Source organism: Henckelia pumila, chromosome 2, assembly GCF_033568475.1.
Source record: "Henckelia pumila isolate YLH828 chromosome 2, ASM3356847v2, whole genome shotgun sequence".
NCBI classification, from domain to species: Eukaryota; Viridiplantae; Streptophyta; class Magnoliopsida; order Lamiales; family Gesneriaceae; genus Henckelia; species Henckelia pumila.
In genome coordinates, this window is record NC_133121.1 from 111,433,820 (window position 1) to 111,453,138 (window position 19,319).

Here is a 19,319-nt window from a genome sequence, read left to right on the forward strand (position 1 = left end):
TAAAAATAACGCATATATCGACTCAAACTTCAAATCAAGATTCAATTTATATAGCGCGCTTATCTCAAGAATTGATTCTTATCACTTCGTTTCCATCAAGATTCGTATCCGATCTTGACATGGATATCCATCTATCGTAGCCATTCCGGGCTAGAAAATAAGGCTAACCGCAAACTTGGCATAGAATCAATTCAATATACAATCATATCGACTCAAAATCAAAGATCCACTATCTGCTATGGATCGACAATATCAAACATAAATCAAAACATAAACAAGTATGTGATTTTTGCGGGCCAACTCAAGATTAGTCGTTCTTGAGTTTCAAAATCCCTACTTCGCGATGTCGTCATTATACCTTTCATTCTCGAGTTGATGATGTTCCACATCTGGATAGGAAGTACCACAACTCCTATATGAATTTGATCATTCAAATAACATTCGATCTTCAAGATAGAACAAATTCATCTATCATCATTTCTTCTTCAGTTTAAAGTCTACTTCTCGAGCTCGTCAATGGCTAAACAACTCTAAAATACATATTCAGATCAACATAGATAAGCTATCAACTCCAATTCATATCATTCAACTCAATACGATAGCAAAACAACCTCAATTCGCAAGTCAAACGGCATAACGGCCAAAACTCGATAACCGATACGATATCGAAATAAATATTCATTTCATATCTAGCATAACCATAAAAAACCAGCCCTTAATCCACATATCATCCGTTTAATAGATTCTATACAAGCTGAAATCATACTTAAGAACAATCAATATTAATCCTTCAAGCCGGTTTCGAAGATACAACGTATAAATATCCAAATACATGCTCAACAACTCAACAACTGATCTCTGTCCATTTCGATTTCACAAAGATAACAAAACAGCATAAAAACTTACTCGAGATCAAAGCCCTTGTTGCAAGGATTCCAGAACACTTTTCGGAATCGAAATCGGACAATCGGATCACAAGTTATCGACGTTTGAAAAATCCAATTACAAAGAAAATAAAGAGGATCTCGGCTCTGCTTCAGGATTTCCGACTTCAATATATAACATACACGTATTCAGTCTGACTAATATAACTTAAAGTTGGATATGTATTCAAGTAATTGCAATTTAGTCTCTCAAGTCTTCATTAATTGCAATTCAGTCCTCGGCCCTCGTTTTAATTCAATTTCAATCCAAAATAATTTAAGAATATTAGAATTAAAATCGAAACTCTAAATATTCCCAAATTAAATATACTCGGATTAAAATAAATTAAATTCGGATTAATCAAATAATCCCGGCCGTTTGCACTTTAGCCCTTCAAACTTTGATATTTGCAAATTAGTCTCTGATCGGGTTTCATCTCCAAAATTCATCTTCTTTAATTCCCGAAACATGGAATTTAATCTTAAATCCCATAAATATTCAAATCGAATATTTATTCTTTTAATTTAAGAATTCTCGGAATTTAATTCTCAAAATCCATAAATTATCAAATTAAATATTTTCGGCTCGGAAATTAAATCTATCATTTCCATAAATGCTCAAATCAATATTAGCCCATAATATGGAATTTAATTCTCAAATCACATAATTAATAATTTCATATTTTCGGGCCTTACAATTCCTCCCCTCTAAGAAATGATTTCGTCCTCGAAATCGTATTCATCATAAATATCAAATCTAATAGACTGAATGATTATCTGAAGTGATTCTCACTTCAATCATCCACTCTGCATTTCATATCTCACTTCATCTTTCAATCTCTTGTCAGATTATTACTTCAAATCTGCTTCTATTCTCTTGTAATAAGTATCTATTCAGTTGTACTTTAAGTCATTGAAACGACTTTGTTCTGAGCTGTTTCTTTCTTCAATCAAGGATTTGTCGAATAATCGACTTAACTCAGAATCTCGTCAATATCTATCTTATCTGAATAAAGTACATACGAAGAATCTACTGATACTTCTTTCACTTAGATACTGTACTTATCCAGCTGAAAAGAATACATTCGTTCAATGAAATCATCAATTCTGTCTGACATTCCATTCAGTGAAATTCATCCTTTGGGATGACTTGATTCTTTCTCTATATCATTCTATACAGAGTATAGAAATAAATCAAGTCTACACTGTTATTCAGTTCATCGCTTCAAGATTAGTATTCAACTTCATATTCTGAATCTGTAAATTAAACTCTGCCCTTTCTCTATTCTGAATTGAATGATGTTTCAAGAATAACTTTTGCACTTAACTAATCAATTTCAGCTTCAAAAGTTATATCTATCATTCAATTACTAATTCTGATTCATCTTCTTTGCTTTCATTCCATACAGATTCATATTCATCATCCTTGTGTTCCTCAAATCAAATCTGATCTGCTGTCAACAAACCATGTCTGATCTGATATCATATACTTCAGTAGTTTCATTCCAATACAAAGAAATCTGATTTTATTTCCTCATATCATCATAACATTATCTCAAAATCGATTCATTAGCTGTTACAGGAATTATAATCATCAAGTGGCAACACATCAAGTCAAATAATACCGAATCAGGTATTAAAATTCTGAGAATATTCTCAACATCTGGAAAATCAACTCAGATAATCCATTCATCGAAGAATGGTATAATGCAATCACATATATCCAATTCTCAGAACATCAGTCAATCAATCGATTCCACATTCTATCGAATAATTCTAAAGTCTTAATCATGACAATAGATTGTAATCATCATGTAATTCATCATATCTCTATCTTCTTCACAGATCTGAATCGATAGCTGTTATTCACATCTCATACAGTGTATTTCACAAATCTGATTAGTCTATTCGGATTATTTTGTAATCAGAGTTTATGCTGTATTCACAGATTTCAAAGTATTCAGAGCTGTTGATAATCGGTATCATGTCAGATATCGTTTATTCTCAAAATTCGATTCATCTGCTCTGACTATTCTTCCAATTCAAGGATAACATGTTGTACCTTTACCTCAAAAAGTACTCAAAGTCTTCGAATCATCTGTATTACAATGTAATAGTAAACCCAATGTTTCAATCAGAAACATTATTTCTTGGCTTACTATTCGTCTTGCAACGAATCTAATCACAATTCAGTGATTTGATCACACAGACAGATTATCGTATACAGTATTTCAAATCAATATGTTTTTAACTACCACCTGTTTACATCATATAAACGGTTTCATCTTGGTAGTTTCACAAATTACTCTTTCAAATCATGATTTCATTTCAATTTCTGGAGTTTCTGAACTATCACTGAACTAATCTGGTCAATGATTTGCAACTTCATCAGAAACTCTTTGTACGTTTAACTTCGAAAACATACTAATTCAGTTCCATCTAGTTGCTCTATATTCTGATAAAACAATTATTGGATGAATCCCAAATTCATTGTTGTGCATTTTCTTCAAAATCTGATATTTATTTTCGGAAATATCAATCACAATCAGATAATCAATCATAATAGAATTCATTCATTCTGATATGAGGCTTCAATTCATATCTCTATATGGCATTCTGTACTGAATTCTCATCGCTTCAGTTTACTTTCTGTGTTTCTTTCATCTTCTAAATAGTTCTGGATTGCTTTCAATCAAAAATCATTCTGATTGGTCATATATTCCTCTGAATATTCAAACCAAAATACACAAAATCTGAAATCAATTGATCGAATGCATGTTTCGTTCTTCATTTCTATTTCTCAATTGAATTCTAATAACTTGATCTCATCTCAATGTGCTTTAATCCTTCAAAATCTATTCTCAATTAATTTGGATTACAGCAATTCGGACTGTTTTAGTATCTATCTCGATACTCAAGCACATAAATTCAAAAGATCAATCAATCACGCATTCATCTCTTCTCTTCGTTCTATTTCCCAAATCTCAATTGGAAATTCTATCAGTTACGAGTCATAAATATTATAATATACTGAATGTATACATCAACCAATCAGTAACTCTTGAAATTCATAATCAGGAAAACTCACTTAAGTCAAGGTCATCCATAGAACAATAATATGAATGACAATATTCTAAGTGAAAACAACTCACTAGCATCTCAACTCAAGACAAGTAGATCAAATCAGACTCTATAAAAGAATAAGAGTCAATCAAAATCGATTGAGGTCGGTACCAAAACCTCGAAATCAATATCAAGAATTTCAAAAATCATGATTTATGATGTAATAACTTCAGTAAAATCAAATAAAGACTCATCTGTAACTGATTTTCATATCATCATCATTCATAAACTCATCAATTCTCTGATAAATTCCAGTTCACAACTTAACTAAAGTCAAGAATCTTACTGAAATATATCTGCCATCTCTACTCATCGGCATATCTTCCAATTCTGGTTTAGATCATGAACATATCTAGTGCATTGAATATACTTATTTCAGAATATTTCTGTAATCAAACATCATATATCGAACCGAAATCACGGAATTTTAATTCAAGATTCTATATCATCATATTCAATTGCACATTATGTTCTTACTGATCTAATTTAATCGCTTCTTATCATCAATTCTTCTACTCATCTGTATTCAATTATTGCATCATCATCTATCATGCAATATAAACAGATATTTCAATACGAACAAAATCATCTTCTGTTTCAGTTCATCGAAACAATAGTTCCATTCTTCAGTTCAATTCAAACAGTCTCCTTTCTGATACAGAGGTAATCATATAATAAGCTTTCAGTTATTATGAATCTATTGCACCAATAATAGACAGATCAAAACAAAATAAATCTGTTACCTGAAATTTCATTCTCAGGTGCAATTTTATTCTGATTCTCTGTATACTTCTGGAATAGAAATTGTAGCTAAATATGTGTTTTTCTCACACACCGTAGCATCTTTACAATTTCAGTCCTTTTGCTTCATCATTCAGCTTCAGTTCTATTAAACAAGACTATGTCTTTCATAACATGTTTCAATCGTCAACATTTATTCAGACATATTCTTCGAATTCAAGCCATAACTAAACAACTCAATCTTGAGCTTCTGATCATTTACAATTCAAAGAATTATAATAGGCTTGAAATCTAACAAGACATTCTTCAATACTCAAAATATTCAGCTTCTAAAAGGTTTTTTTTTTCCTTCTCATCATTTCTATCTGTTGTGGCAAAGAAACATTAATAAAACTCTGTCCCAAGAACTTATCAACAAATAAATATACCTCTATTTTGTCAGAATTTCTTCGTCAAAATCTATCAGTTGGTTGCTAGGTCTTGAAGTTGGTTGACAGTCAATCTGATACATCATTCATCGGTATCTTCCAGATATCTGAACATCAGTTCTTCAGAACAACTTCTATCTGCAATATATCTATTCATTCGCTGATATTCTGTTTTGTTCAATCAGAGATATTTCATTCAGCTGAGCAATAATACAGTTCTGTTCAATCTGACCATACCATTCTGTTCAGTCTGACCATACAACTCTGTCAGTCTGGGATGCATACATCACCCAAAAAACAATATTCTCTTCGATTCTGGGTGCTTACATCACCCGGGGAAATTCTTATAATAACATCGATAAGAATTTGAAAATTTACAAATCAGTAAATTAATAAATTCAATTTCAAAGGTAGATCAAGAGTACATGCAATTTATTAAATCATCGAATCAAATACTGCATAATCATGCAATACTATAAATGCATATGACTCACTCTACCCCGCTCAGCTTCTATCTCAGTCCAGAAACTACGCTCTGATACCACCTGTTGTGGGGACCTCAGGTTGCTAATCTTGTTTTAGGGCAACTAATGATTAATTAAACAATTAATCAAATAAGAAAAGAATAATTAATCCAAGATCAGAATTTTTTTTTTTTTTTAAAGACCCGAGCCTCGCTCGATCGGACAAAATCACCCGATCGAGCGAGCAAGAAAAACAAACTCTCGGGTTCCATTTTTTCAAGGCCGCGCTCGATCGGGAATTTTCATCCGATCGAGCGGACAACATAAACATGCTCTCGGGTTTGCAAATGGACAGGCCGCGCTTGATCGCACACAATCACCCGATCGAGCGCATCACATTTCCAGAAAACTTGCAGAAATCATTTTGCTGTCAAGACCCTGGAGCAAGTCATGAATCTTCAATACAAATTGATCATAAGCATGTTATAATTTCTAAGAACATGCATATATACATATAGCCAAGCTCAAGCATCAAATCTTATGATTATTACATCAAATAGATAGCATAGAGGCATGAAACAATAAGCTACACTAAATCTTCAAAAGTGAGCTTCTAAATCTCAAGTTTCATATCAAAATCGATTCTATCAAACTACCATTCTTTCTCTTAAAATTCGAGTCCACACTTGCTAAGTCTCGCTCCCGAGCTATCAATTTCGTCTCAACAAAGCTCCTGCCCCACCTGTTGCAATGCACACATACAAAACAAAGCAACAGCCGGATAAACTCCGGTGAGAAATCATTCTCAGTATAATCGACATATAAATGCGTTAAATAAATTCATATCAACTCTAAACATATCAACTCAAGAATAGAGTAAAAATAACGCATATATCGACTAAAACTTCAAATCAAGACTCAATTTATATAGCGTGCTTATATCAAGAATTGATTCTTATCACTTCGTTGCCATCAAGATTCGTATCCGATCTTGACATGGATATCCATCTATCGTAGCCATTCCGGGCTAGAAAATAAGGTTAACCGCAACCTTGGCATAGAATCAATTCAATATACAATCATATCGACTCAAAATCAAAGATCCACTATCTGCGATGGATCGACAACATCAAACATAAATCAAAACATAAACAAGTATGTGGTTTTTGCGGGCCAACTCAAGATTAGTCGTTCTTGAGTTTCAAAGTCCCTACTTAGCAATGTCGCCATTATACCTTTCATTCTCGAGTTGATGATGTTCCACATCTGGATAGGAAGTACCAGAACTCCTATATGAATCTGATCATTCAAATAACATTCGATCTTCAAGATAAAACAACTTCATCTATCATCATTTCTTCTTCAGTTTAAAGTCTACTTCTCGAGCTTGTCAATGGCTAAACAACTCTGAAATACATATTCAGATCAACATAGATAAGCTATCAACTCCAATTCATATCATTCAACTCAATACGATAGCAAAACAACCTCAATTCGCAAGTTAAACAACTCTGAAATACATATTCAGATCAACATAGATAAGCTATCAACTCCAATTCATATCATTCAACTCAATACGATAGCAAAACAACCTCAATTCGCAAGTTAAACGGCATAACGGCCAAAAATCGATAACCGATACGATATCGAAATAAATATTCATTTCATATCTAGCATAACCATCAAAAACCAGCCCTCAATCCACATATCATCAGTTTAATTGATTCTATACAAGCTGAAATCATACTTAAGAACAATCAATATTAATCCTTCAAGCCGGTTTCGAAGATACAACATATAAATATCCAAATACATGCTCAACAACTCAACAACTGATCTCTGTCCATTTCGATTTCACAAAGATAACAAAACAGCATAAAAACTTACTCGAGATCAAAGCCCGTGTTGCAAGGATTCCAGAACACTTTTCGGAATCGAAATCGGACAATCGGATCACAAGTTATCGACGTTTGAAAAATCCAATTTCAAAGAAAATAAAGAGGATCTCGGCTCTGCTTCAGGATTTCCGACTTCAATATATAACATACACGTATTCAGTCTGACTAATATAACTTAAAGTTGGATATGTATTCAAATAATTGCAATTTAGTCCCTCAAGTCTTCATTAATTGCAATTCAGTCCTCGGCCTTCGTTTTAATTCAATTTCAATCCAAAATAATTTAAGAATATTAGAATTAAAATCAAAACTCTAAATATTCCCAAATTAAATATACTCGGATTAAAATAAATTAAATTCGGATTAATCAAATAATCCTGGCCGTTTGCACTTTAGCCCTTCAAACTTCGATATTTGCAAATCAGTCTCTGATCGGGTTTCATCTCCAAAATTCATCTTTTTTAATTCCCGAAACATGGAATTTAATCTTAAATCCCATAAATATTCAAATCTAATATTTATTCTTTTAATTTAAGAATTCTCGGAATTTAATTCTCAAAATCCATAAATTATCAAATTAAATATTTTCGGCTAGGAAATTAAATCTATCATTTTCATAAATGCTCAAATCAATATTAGCCCATAATATGGAATTTAATTCTCAAATCCCATAATTAATAATTTCATATTTTCGGGCCTTACATAAGGGGTGAGTGTTTTGGAAAACACTCAGCAAGTGGGGGCCGATCGATCATACCAAAAATACATATATATAGATATATTCATTTGAGAAAACTCATACTTGGATTTCAAGCATGTCATATTTCAAAACATATCATCTCATAACATGTCTCATCATAACATAACATAAACATCATCATCATAACAAAATCAACATAATTTACATATTTTGGCCAGACACTGAAATTCTTCTCATTAATCGTGGCTAACTGATCAGTCCCCTATATGTAATCCCTCTAAGGGGTGAGGTCATTTGTCGGTTATTCTTAACCACTGCATCAGGGCCATAACATAGCATAGTTCGGAAATTCTCTTTTCACTCTTAATTTGAGTCATAACAGTGCCAAAACATATTTATAACAAATCTTATCAAGAATAAGAATTACATAGCAAAATTCGAAAGAATATCATGAACGATCGAAATTTTAAATCATACATAATATTTTAAAACATAAGCCCTCTTACAGAATTTTTGCGAGTATCAAATACTTGAATAGGCGAAGCTTGAACCAAAAACTTTGGAATCACAACTCGAAAATTCAGCCTACTGAATTTTCGAAATTCTGGCAGCCTTCTTGATTAAATTCCCTAAGCATTTTCTTCCTTAGTTCTTGGTCCTAACCTTCGAATTTATAAGAGAAATGTTGGTAGAAAAATTAGCCTATTTGCTGGAAATAGACCAAAGAAAGTGGACAAAATTCCAAGTGTACCTCAATCTCGAATTTAAGGCAGACTAGTGGACAACTCTTGAGACTATTCTTCCCAAACTCTTTGGCCAAAGTCCACGTGCACAAGAAGAGAATTGGACAGATTTTTGGACTCCAAGTGGCAGCCAAATTCTCAAAATTATGGAGGAAAATTGGCAGCCTTGGGGTTCGAACTAAGAGAGGAATTGTAATTGGATTTTGAGAGGTATTGTGCATTTATATAGGCGAGGTTGGACAAGATTTTGGGCTGACATGGGGCGATTTGTTGCACTGATTAAGAGAATAAAATCAGCCTTGATTTCGAAAATTGAGGAAGGAAATCTGACAATACACTAACTTGATTTAATTGCTGAAATAAGTTGGTTGTATCCAAAAAGCTCAATCTCAAAGAAAATGAAAGATTACCTCTTCCAAGTTTGGGAGATCATTCCTAAATTGAAAAAAAATGGAGACCAGTTCCGGGTTTTCACATCCTTCCCTCCTTATGAGAAGTTTCGTCCTCGAAACTTGTATTAACTTAGTTGTCTAATATGCCTAATAATTTTCAAACTTAAATCTAAAAAAATCATAACTTATGTAACGCCCCGTTTTTATCTTAATTGAACTTATTTGAGATAATCAGTGATTTCGGAATTTAAGAGCCGACTTTTTATTGATCAGGGTCTATTTTGTAAATTTCGAAATTTTCAGGGACTAAAACGCAAAGATGGATTTTGTTATAACCTAGAAACTTAACTAAGTCTTCTTCATTTCCTCCCTTCCTTCGCCAAGTCGCCTATCTCCATTGAAGGCGAGAGAAAAGCTTCCAAGCTTTTGTGATTTCGATTTTAACTCGATCCGTCCGTTGGAATTTGATCTGAAGTAGATATCTGCGATCCCAGCATCGAGTGCTCCGTTTGGAAGTAAGTTTCTCTAATTTCTACGAGGTTTGAATTTTTGGATGTCTTTAGAATTTATTGATATTTGGAGAGGATGTTCTTGAGGTTGCTGTGATAGTATATCTAAGACGGTTCGGAGATATATCGACGATCGAATTTGATATGATTTTTATTATGATTTTCGAAACTTAGATTTTTGAGATGTGTTGGGTTTGACTTGAAAATGATGTTAGATGATTGGTTTGAGTATTTGGAATTGATATTCTGCTGTCTGCAATTTCGGTTTGATCAGTTTATAGCCGTTATGCCCTCAGTTTGAGTTTCGGGATATCGTTTCTATTGATTTGATTTTACCGAGTTTGATGAGGTTTTGCTATCGATATTGATCTTGTGACTTGTTATGTTAGATTGATTCGAAGTCCTTGGAGTTTCGAGATTGCAGCTTCGATCAGTTTGGAAGATTGAGCCGGTATAGTATCGACTTCTTACTTATCGATCGTAGAACTTGAATAGATATTGAATTGAGATTTGTTGTTTTACAGATTGAAGATTGTGAATGACAAGAAGGTATAAGACGACTTTGGAATGAAATAGGACGATTAACTTGAATCCAGATTGATTCGAGTGTCCTAGAAGAAATCACATATTGCATGTTTATATGCTTATTTGAACCTATGATTGAATTGATAATTGAATGCATGAGATTTCATATGCATTCATTTTGAGCCGATTGATTATTCATTTTGAATTAGACGATCTGGAGATTATAGTTGAGTGGCCTTGGTAGGCGATTTACTACAAGTGTCGATTAACTCACTGTAATGCCCTAGAGTTTAGAGGATTAAAATATACCTCATCCACCTCAAAAGGGGAGTTCGGTGTGATTGTCGGATATTTTAACCTCGGGATCCCAAAACGAAGAAAGAAAGAAGAATTTCTTTTGATTATCTGAGTCTGATAATCCAGAAGTTTTAAAGTCATACATATCATTTTAATTCCGCAATTGAATGAATTACTTGAGATATATGTGGAATTTGATTATATATCATGTTTTGATATATTATGTGATATTGTATGCTAGTCTCTTTTACTGGGAATATTATTCTCACCGGATTATCCGGCTGTTGTCTTTGTTTGTATGTGTACTTGGCAACAGAGGGGGCAGGACCGAGTCAGAGGTAGCATGGCTAGATGGTTGAGAGGATAGAGTGAGGCTTGGATGTTAGGAGTCGTTTATGTATTCGAACTCCTTTTTGTATTGAATAAGTCCGAACTAGATGGATTATTATGCATGTTTTTTTGTGAGGATTGTATAACTCTAGACCTAATCCTTTGTATCTTGTTGATTGGGATTTTATGTTATTATTGTATGGTTTGAGTTGAGTTGGAATTGGAGAAGAAAAATCAAAAATTTCTGGTACAGAGCATCTCGCTCGATCGGCTGAATCTTACCGATCGAGCGAGCACCCCTGTACCGAGTCAGAGAGCTGGACATTTATTGTCCGCTCGATCGGTAAGATTTCATCGATCGAGCGGGCGCCCTGATTTTTGGGCAGTGGCTTTAGAATTCTTTGGCCTCTCGATCGGTAAGATCTTACCGATCGAGCGGGCACTATTCTTTTAATAAAAAAAAATATTTTGATGTCTTAATCCTTATTGTTTAATTGTGTTGATCAATTGCTTTACTCTAAGATTATGATTAGAATCGAGGCCTCACAACTTAATTTAGAAATTCAAATGTCAAAAATCTAACTTGTCAAACTTAAATAAAAAATAATAATAATTTGTCAAACTTATATCCCAAAAATCAATCTAAATAAAACCAATAAGTTACTACCAAAATCCATCAATCTTAAATCCAAAATAAATCAATATCAAATTTTATATTTCCTATTCAACATAAATAATAATCTTAATTAGTTCTTCCCCATTCTAAATACTAACCCCAAGCGGTTCTTTCTCATTCTAAATCCTAGTTTCCAATCAAGATCATATATTCTAAATTCTAATCTCCCATCAAGATCATGAACCTGGTTTTGCTCTGATACCATTTCTGTCACGCCCCGATCCCGGGGTCGGGTGACATCGCCATTGCTTTCAAATAAAATTCGAAAACAACCAGGCTCTTAATACAGTATATGCAAACCAGTATTTTCTCATAAATAAAAGCTCCAAAAAAATTGTCTTTACAACTCGTTAACCCAAAAACTAATACATAATTGCGGAAGCGACTAAAAGACTTAAATATCAAAATATTAAATGCAACAATCCCAAAAGAAATAACAAAATTAAATCCTAAAGTTCTTTCTTTCACCAACCCCAAAACTGGTCTTGTTCTCGATCCTCTAATTCCTCTTCTGTATCATCTGGGAGGAAAAAGGTAAGGGGTGAGTGTTTTGGAAAACACTTAGCAAGTGGGGGCCGATCGATCATACTAAAAATACATATATATATATATAGATATATTCATTTGCGAAAACTCATACTTGGATTTCAAGCATGTCATATTTCAAAACATATCATCTCATAACATGTCTCATCATAACATAACATAAACATCATCATCATAACAAAATCAACATGATTTACATATTTTGGCCAGACACTGAAATTTTTCTTATTAATCGTGGCTAACTGATCAGTCCCCTATATGTATTCCCTCTAAGGGGTGAGGTCATTTGTCGGTTATTCTTACCCACCGCATCAGGGCCATTACATAGCATAGTTCGGAAATTCCCTTTCCACTCTTAATTTGAGTCATAACAGTGCCAAAACATACTTATAACAAATCTTATCTAGAATAAGAATTACATAGAAAAATTCGAAAGAATATCATGAACGATCGAAATTTTAAATCATACATAATATTTTAAAGCATAAGCCCACTTACAAAATTCTTGCGAGTATCAAATACTTGAATAGGCGAAGCTTGAACCAAAAACTTTGGAAGCACAACTCGAAAATTCAGCCTACTGAATTTTTGAAATTCTGGCAGCCTTCTTGATTAAATTCCCTAAGCATTTTCTTCCTTAGTTCTTGGTCCTAACCTTCGAATTTATAAGAGAAATGTTGGTAGAAGAATTAGCCTATTTGCTGGAAATAGACCAAAGAAAGTGGACAAAATTCCAAGTGTACCTCAATCTCGAATTTAAGGCAGACTAGTGGACAACTCTTGAGCCTATTCTTTCCAAACTCTTTGGCCAAAGTCCACGTGCACAAGAAGAGAATTGGACAGATTTTTGGACTCCAAGTGGCAGCCAAATTCTCAAAATTATGGAGGAAAATTGGCAGCCTTGGGGTTCGAACTAAGAGAGGAATTGTAATTGGATTTTGAGAGGTCTTGTGCATTTATATAGGCGAGGTTGGACAAGATTTTGGGCTGACATGGGGCGATTTGTTGCACTGATTAAGAGAATAAAATCAGCCTTGATTTCGAAAATTGAGGAAGAAAATCTGACAATACACTAACTTGATTTAATTGCTGAAATAAGTTGGTTTGTATCCAAAAAGCTCAATCTCAAAGAAAAGGAAAGATTACCTCTTCCAAGTTTGGGAGATCATTCCTAAATTGAAAAAACTTGGAGGCCAAGTTCCGGGTTTTCACATCCTTCCCTCCTTATGAGAAGTTTCGTCCTCGAAACTTGTATTAACTTAGTTGTCTAATATGCCTAATAATTTTCAAACTTAAATCTAAAAAAAATCATAACTTATGTAATGCCCCGTTTTTATCTTAATTGAACTTATTTGAGATAATCAGTAATTTTGGAATTTAAGAGCCGACTTTTTATTGATCAGGGTCTATTTTGCAAATTTTGGAATTTTTAGGGACTAAAACGCAAAGATGGATTTTGTTATAACTTAAAAACTTGACTAAGGCTTCTTCATTTCCTCCCTTCCTTCTCCAAGTCGCCTATCTCCATTGAAGGCGAGAGAAAAGCTTCCAAGCTTTTGTGATTTTGATTTTAACTCGATCCGTCCGTTGGAATTTGATCTGAAGTAGATATCTGCGATCACAGCATCGAGTGCTCCGTTTGGAAGTAAGTTTCTCTTATTTTTACGAGGTTTTAATTTTTGGATGTCTTTAGAATTGATTGATATTAGGAGAGGATGTTCTTGAGGTTGCTGTGATAGTATATCTAAGACGGTTCGGAGATATATTGACGATCGGATTTGATATGATTTTTCTTATGATTTTCGAAACTTGGATTTTTGAGATGTGTTGGGTTTGACTTGGAAATGATGTTAGATGATTGGTTTGAGTATTTGGAATTGATATTCTGCTGTCTGCAATTTCGGTTTGATCAGTTTATAGCCGTTATGCCGTCAGTTTGAGTTTCGGGATATCGTTTCTATTGATTTGATTTTACCGAGTTTGATGAGGTTTTGCTATCGATATTGATCTTGTGACTTGTTATGTTAGATTGATTCGAAGTCCTTGGAGTTGCGAGATTGCAGCTTCGATCAGTTTGGAAGATTGAGCCGGTATAGTATCGACTTCTTACTTATCGATCGTAGAACTTGAATAGATATTGAATTGAGATTTGTTGTTTTACAGATTGAAGATTGTGAACGACAAGAAGGTATAAGACGACTTTGGAATGAAATAGGACGATTAACTTGAATTCGGATTGATTCGAGTGTCCTATAAGAAATCATATATTGCATGTTTATATGCTTATTTGAACCTATGATTGAATTGATAATTGAATGCATGAGATTTCATATGCATTCATTTTGAGCCGATTGATTATTCATTTTGAATTAGACGATCTGGAGATTATAGTTGAGTGGCCTTGGTAGGTGATTTACTACAAGTGTCGATTAACTCAATGTAATGCCCTAGAGTCTAGAGGATTAAAATATACCTCATCCACCTCGAAAGGGGAGTTCGGTGTGATTGTCTGATATTTTAACCTCGGGATCCCAAACCGAAGAAAGAAAGAAGAATTCCTTTTGATTATCTGAGTCTGGTAATCCAGAAGTTTTAAAGTCATGCATATCATTTTAATTCCGCAGTTGAATGAATTACTTGAGGTATATGTGGAATTTGATTATATATCATGTTTTGATATATTATGTGATATTGTATGCTAGTCTCTTTTACTGGGAATATTATTCTCACCGGATTATCCGGCTGTTGTCTTTGTTTGTATGTGTACTTAGCAACAGGAGGGGCAGGATTGAGTCAGAGGCAGCATGGCTAGATGGTTGAGAGGATAGAGTGAGGCTTGGATGTTAGGAGTCGTTTATGAATTCGAACTCCTTTTTGTATTGAATAAGTCCGAACTAGATTGATTATTATGCATGTTATTTTGTGAGGATTGTATAACTCTAGACCTAATCCTTTGTATCTTGTTGATTGGGATTTTATGTTATTATTGTATGGTTTGAGTTGAGTTGGAATTGGAGAAAAAAAACCAAAATTTTCTGGTACAGAGCATCTCGCTCGATCGGCTGAATCTTACCGATCGAGCGAGCACCCCTGTACCGAGTCAGAGAGCTGGACATTTATTGTCCGCTCGATCGGTAAGATTTCACCGATCGAGCGGGCGTCCTGATTTCTGGGCAGTGGCTTTAGAATTCTTTGGCCGCTCGATCGGTAAGATCTTACAGATCGAGCGGGCACTATTCTTTTAATAAAAAAAAAATATTTTGATGTCTTAATCCTTATTGTTTAATTATGTTGATTAATTGCTTTACTTCAAATTATGATTAGAATCGAGGCCTCACAACTTAATTTAGAAATTCAAATGTCAAAAATCTAACTTGTCAAACTTAAATAAAAAAAATAATAATAATTTGTTAAACTTATATCCCAAAAATCAATCTAACTAAAACCAATAAGTTACTACCAAAATCCATCAATCTTAAATCCAAAATAAATCAATATCAAATTTTATATTTCCTATTCAACATAAATAATAATCTTAATTAGTTCTTCCCCATTCTAAATACTAACCCCAAGCGGTTCTTTCTCATTCTAAATCCTAGTTTCCAATCAAGATCATATATTCTAAATTCTAATCTCCCATCAAGATCATGAACCTGGTTTTGCTCTGATACCATTTCTGTCACGCCCCGATCCCGGGGTCGGGTGACATCGCCATTGCTTTCAAATAAAATTCGAAAACAACAAGGCTCTTAATACAGTATATGCAAACCATTCTTTTCTCATAAATAAAAGCTCCAAAAAAATTGTCTTTACAACTCGTTAACCCAAAAACTAATACATAATTGCGGAAGCGACTAAAAGACTTAAATATCAAAATATTAAATGCAACAATCCCAAAAGAAATAACAAAATTAAATCCTAAAGTTCTTTCTTTCACCAACCCCAAAACTGGTCTTGTTCTCGATCCTCTAATTCCTCTTCTGTATCATCTGGGAGGAAAAAGGTAAGGGGTGAGTGTTTTGGAAAACACTTAGCAAGTGGGGGCCGATCGATCATACTAAAAATACATATATATATATATAGATATATTCATTTGCGAAAACTCATACTTGGATTTCAAGCATGTCATATTTCAAAACATATCATCTCATAACATGTCTCATCATAACATAACATAAACATCATCATCATAACAAAATCAACATGATTTACATATTTTGGCCAGACACTGAAATTCTTCTCATTAATCGTGGCTAACTGATCAGTCCCCTATATGTAATCCCTTTAAGAGGTGAGGTCATTTGTCGGTTATTCTTACCCACCGCATCAGGGCCATAACATAGCATAGTTAAAAAATTCCCTTTCCACTCTTAATTTGAGTCATAACAGTGTCAAGACATACTTATAATAAATCTTATCAAGAATAAGAATTACATAGCAAAATTCGAAAGAATATCATGAACGATCGAAATTTTAAATCATAAATAATATTTTAGAACATAAGCCCACTTACAGAATTCTTGCGAGTATCAAATACTTGAATAGGCGAATCTTGAACCAAAAACTTTGGAAGCACAACTCGAAAATTCAGCCTACTGAATTTTTGAAATTCTGGCAGCCTTTTTGATTAAATTCCCTAGGCATTTTCTTCCTTAGTTCTTGGTCCTAAACTTCGAATTTATAAGAGAAATTTTGGTAGAAGAATTAGCCTATTTGCTGGAAATAGACCAAAGAAAGTGGACAAAATTCCAAGTGTACCTCAATCTCGAATTTAAGGCAGACTAGTGGACAACTCTTGAGACTATTCTTCCCAAACTCTTTGGCCAAAGTCCACGTGCACAAGAAGAGAATTGGACAGATTTTTGGACTCCAAGTGGCAGCCAAATTCTTGAAATTATGGAGGAAAATTGACAGCCTTGGGGTTCGAACTAAGAGAGGAATTGTAATAGGATTTTGAGAGGTATTGTGCATTTATATAGGCGAGGTTGGACAAGATTTTGGGCTGACATGGGGCGATTTATTGCACTGATTAAGAGAATAAAATCAGCCTTGATTTCGAAAATTGAGGAAGGAAATCTGACAATACACTAACTTGATTTAATTGCTGAAATAAGTTGGTTTGTATCCAAAAAGCTCAATCTCAAAGAAAAGGAAAGATTACCTCTTCCAAGTTTGGGAGATCATTCCTAAATTGAAAAAACTTGGAGGCCAAGTTCCGGGTTTTCACATCCTTCTCTCCTTATGAGAAGTTTCGTCCTCGAAACTTGTATTAACTTAGTTGTCTAATATGCCTAATAATTTTCAAACTTAAATCTAAAAAAAATCATAACTTAATTTAGAAATTCAAATGTCAAAAATCTAACTTGTCAAACTTAAAAAAAAAAAAATAATAATTTGTCAAACCTATATCACAAAAATCAATCTAACTAAAACCAATAAGTTACTACCAAAATCCATCAATCTTAAATCCAAAATAAATCAATATCAAATTTTATATTTCCTATTCAACATAAATAATAATCTTAATTAGTTCTTCCCCATTCTAAATACTAACCCCAAGCGGTTCTTTCTCATTCTAAATCCTAGTTTCCAATCAAGATCATATATTCTAAATTCTAATCTTCCATCAAGATCATGAACCTGATTTTGCTTTGATACAATTTCTGTCACGCCCCGATCCCGGGGTCGGGTGACATCGCCATTGCTTTCAAATAAAATTCGAAAACAACCAGGCTCTTAATACAGTATATGCAAAACAGTCTTTTCTCATAAATAAAAGCTCCAAAAAAATTGTCTTTACAACTTGTTAACCCAAAAACTAATACATAATTGCGGAAGCGACTAAAAGACTTAAATATCAAAATATTAAATGCAACAATCCCAAAAAGAATAACAAAATTAAATCCTAAAGTTCTTTCTTTCACCAACCCCAAAAATGGTCTTGTTCTGGATCCTCTAATTTTTCTTCTGTATCATCTGGGAGGGAAAAGGTAAGGGGTGAGTGTTTTGGAAAACACTCAGCAAGTGGGGGCTGATCGATCATACCAAAAATACATATATATAGATATATTCATTTGAGAAAACTCATACTTGGATTTCAAGCATGTCATATTTCAAAACATATCATCTCATAACATGTCTCATCATAACATAACATAAACATCATCATCATAACAAAATCAACATGATTTACATATTTTGGCCAGACACTGAAATTTTTCTCATTAATCGTGGTTAACTGATCAGTCCTCTATATGTAATCCCTCTAAGAGGTGAGGTCATTTGTCGGTTATTCTTACCCACCGCATCAGGGCCATAACATAGCATAGTTCGAAAATTCCCTTTTCACTCTTAATTTGAGTCATAACAGTGCCAAAACATACTTATAATAAATCTTATCAAGAATAAGAATTACATAGCAAAATTCGAAAGAATATCATGAACGATCGAAATTTTAAATCATACATAATATTTTAAAACATAAGCCCACTTACAGAATTCTTGCGAGTATCAAATACTTGAATAGGCGAAGCTTGAACCAAAAACTTTGGAAGCACAACTCAAAAATTCAGCCTACTGAATTTTCGAAATTCTGGCAGCCTTCTTGATTAAATTCCCTAAGCATTTTCTTCCTTAGTTCTTGGTCCTAACCTTCGAATTTATAAGAAAAATATTGGTAGAAGAATTAGCCTATTTGCTGGAAATAGACCAAAGAAAGTGGACAAAATTCCAAGTGTACCTCAATCTCGAATTTAAGGCAGACTAGTGGACAACTCTTGAGACTATTCGTTCCAAACTCTTTGGCCAAAGTCCACGTGCACAAGAAGAGAATTGGACAGATTTTTGGACTCCAAGTGGCAGCCAAATTCTCAAAATTATGGAGGAGAATTGGCAGGCTTGGGGTTCGAACTAAGAGAGGAATTGTAATAGGATTTTGAGAGGTCTTGTGCATTTATATATAGGTTGGACAAGATTTTGGGCTGACAAGGGGCGATTTATTGCACTGATTAAAAGAATAAAAATC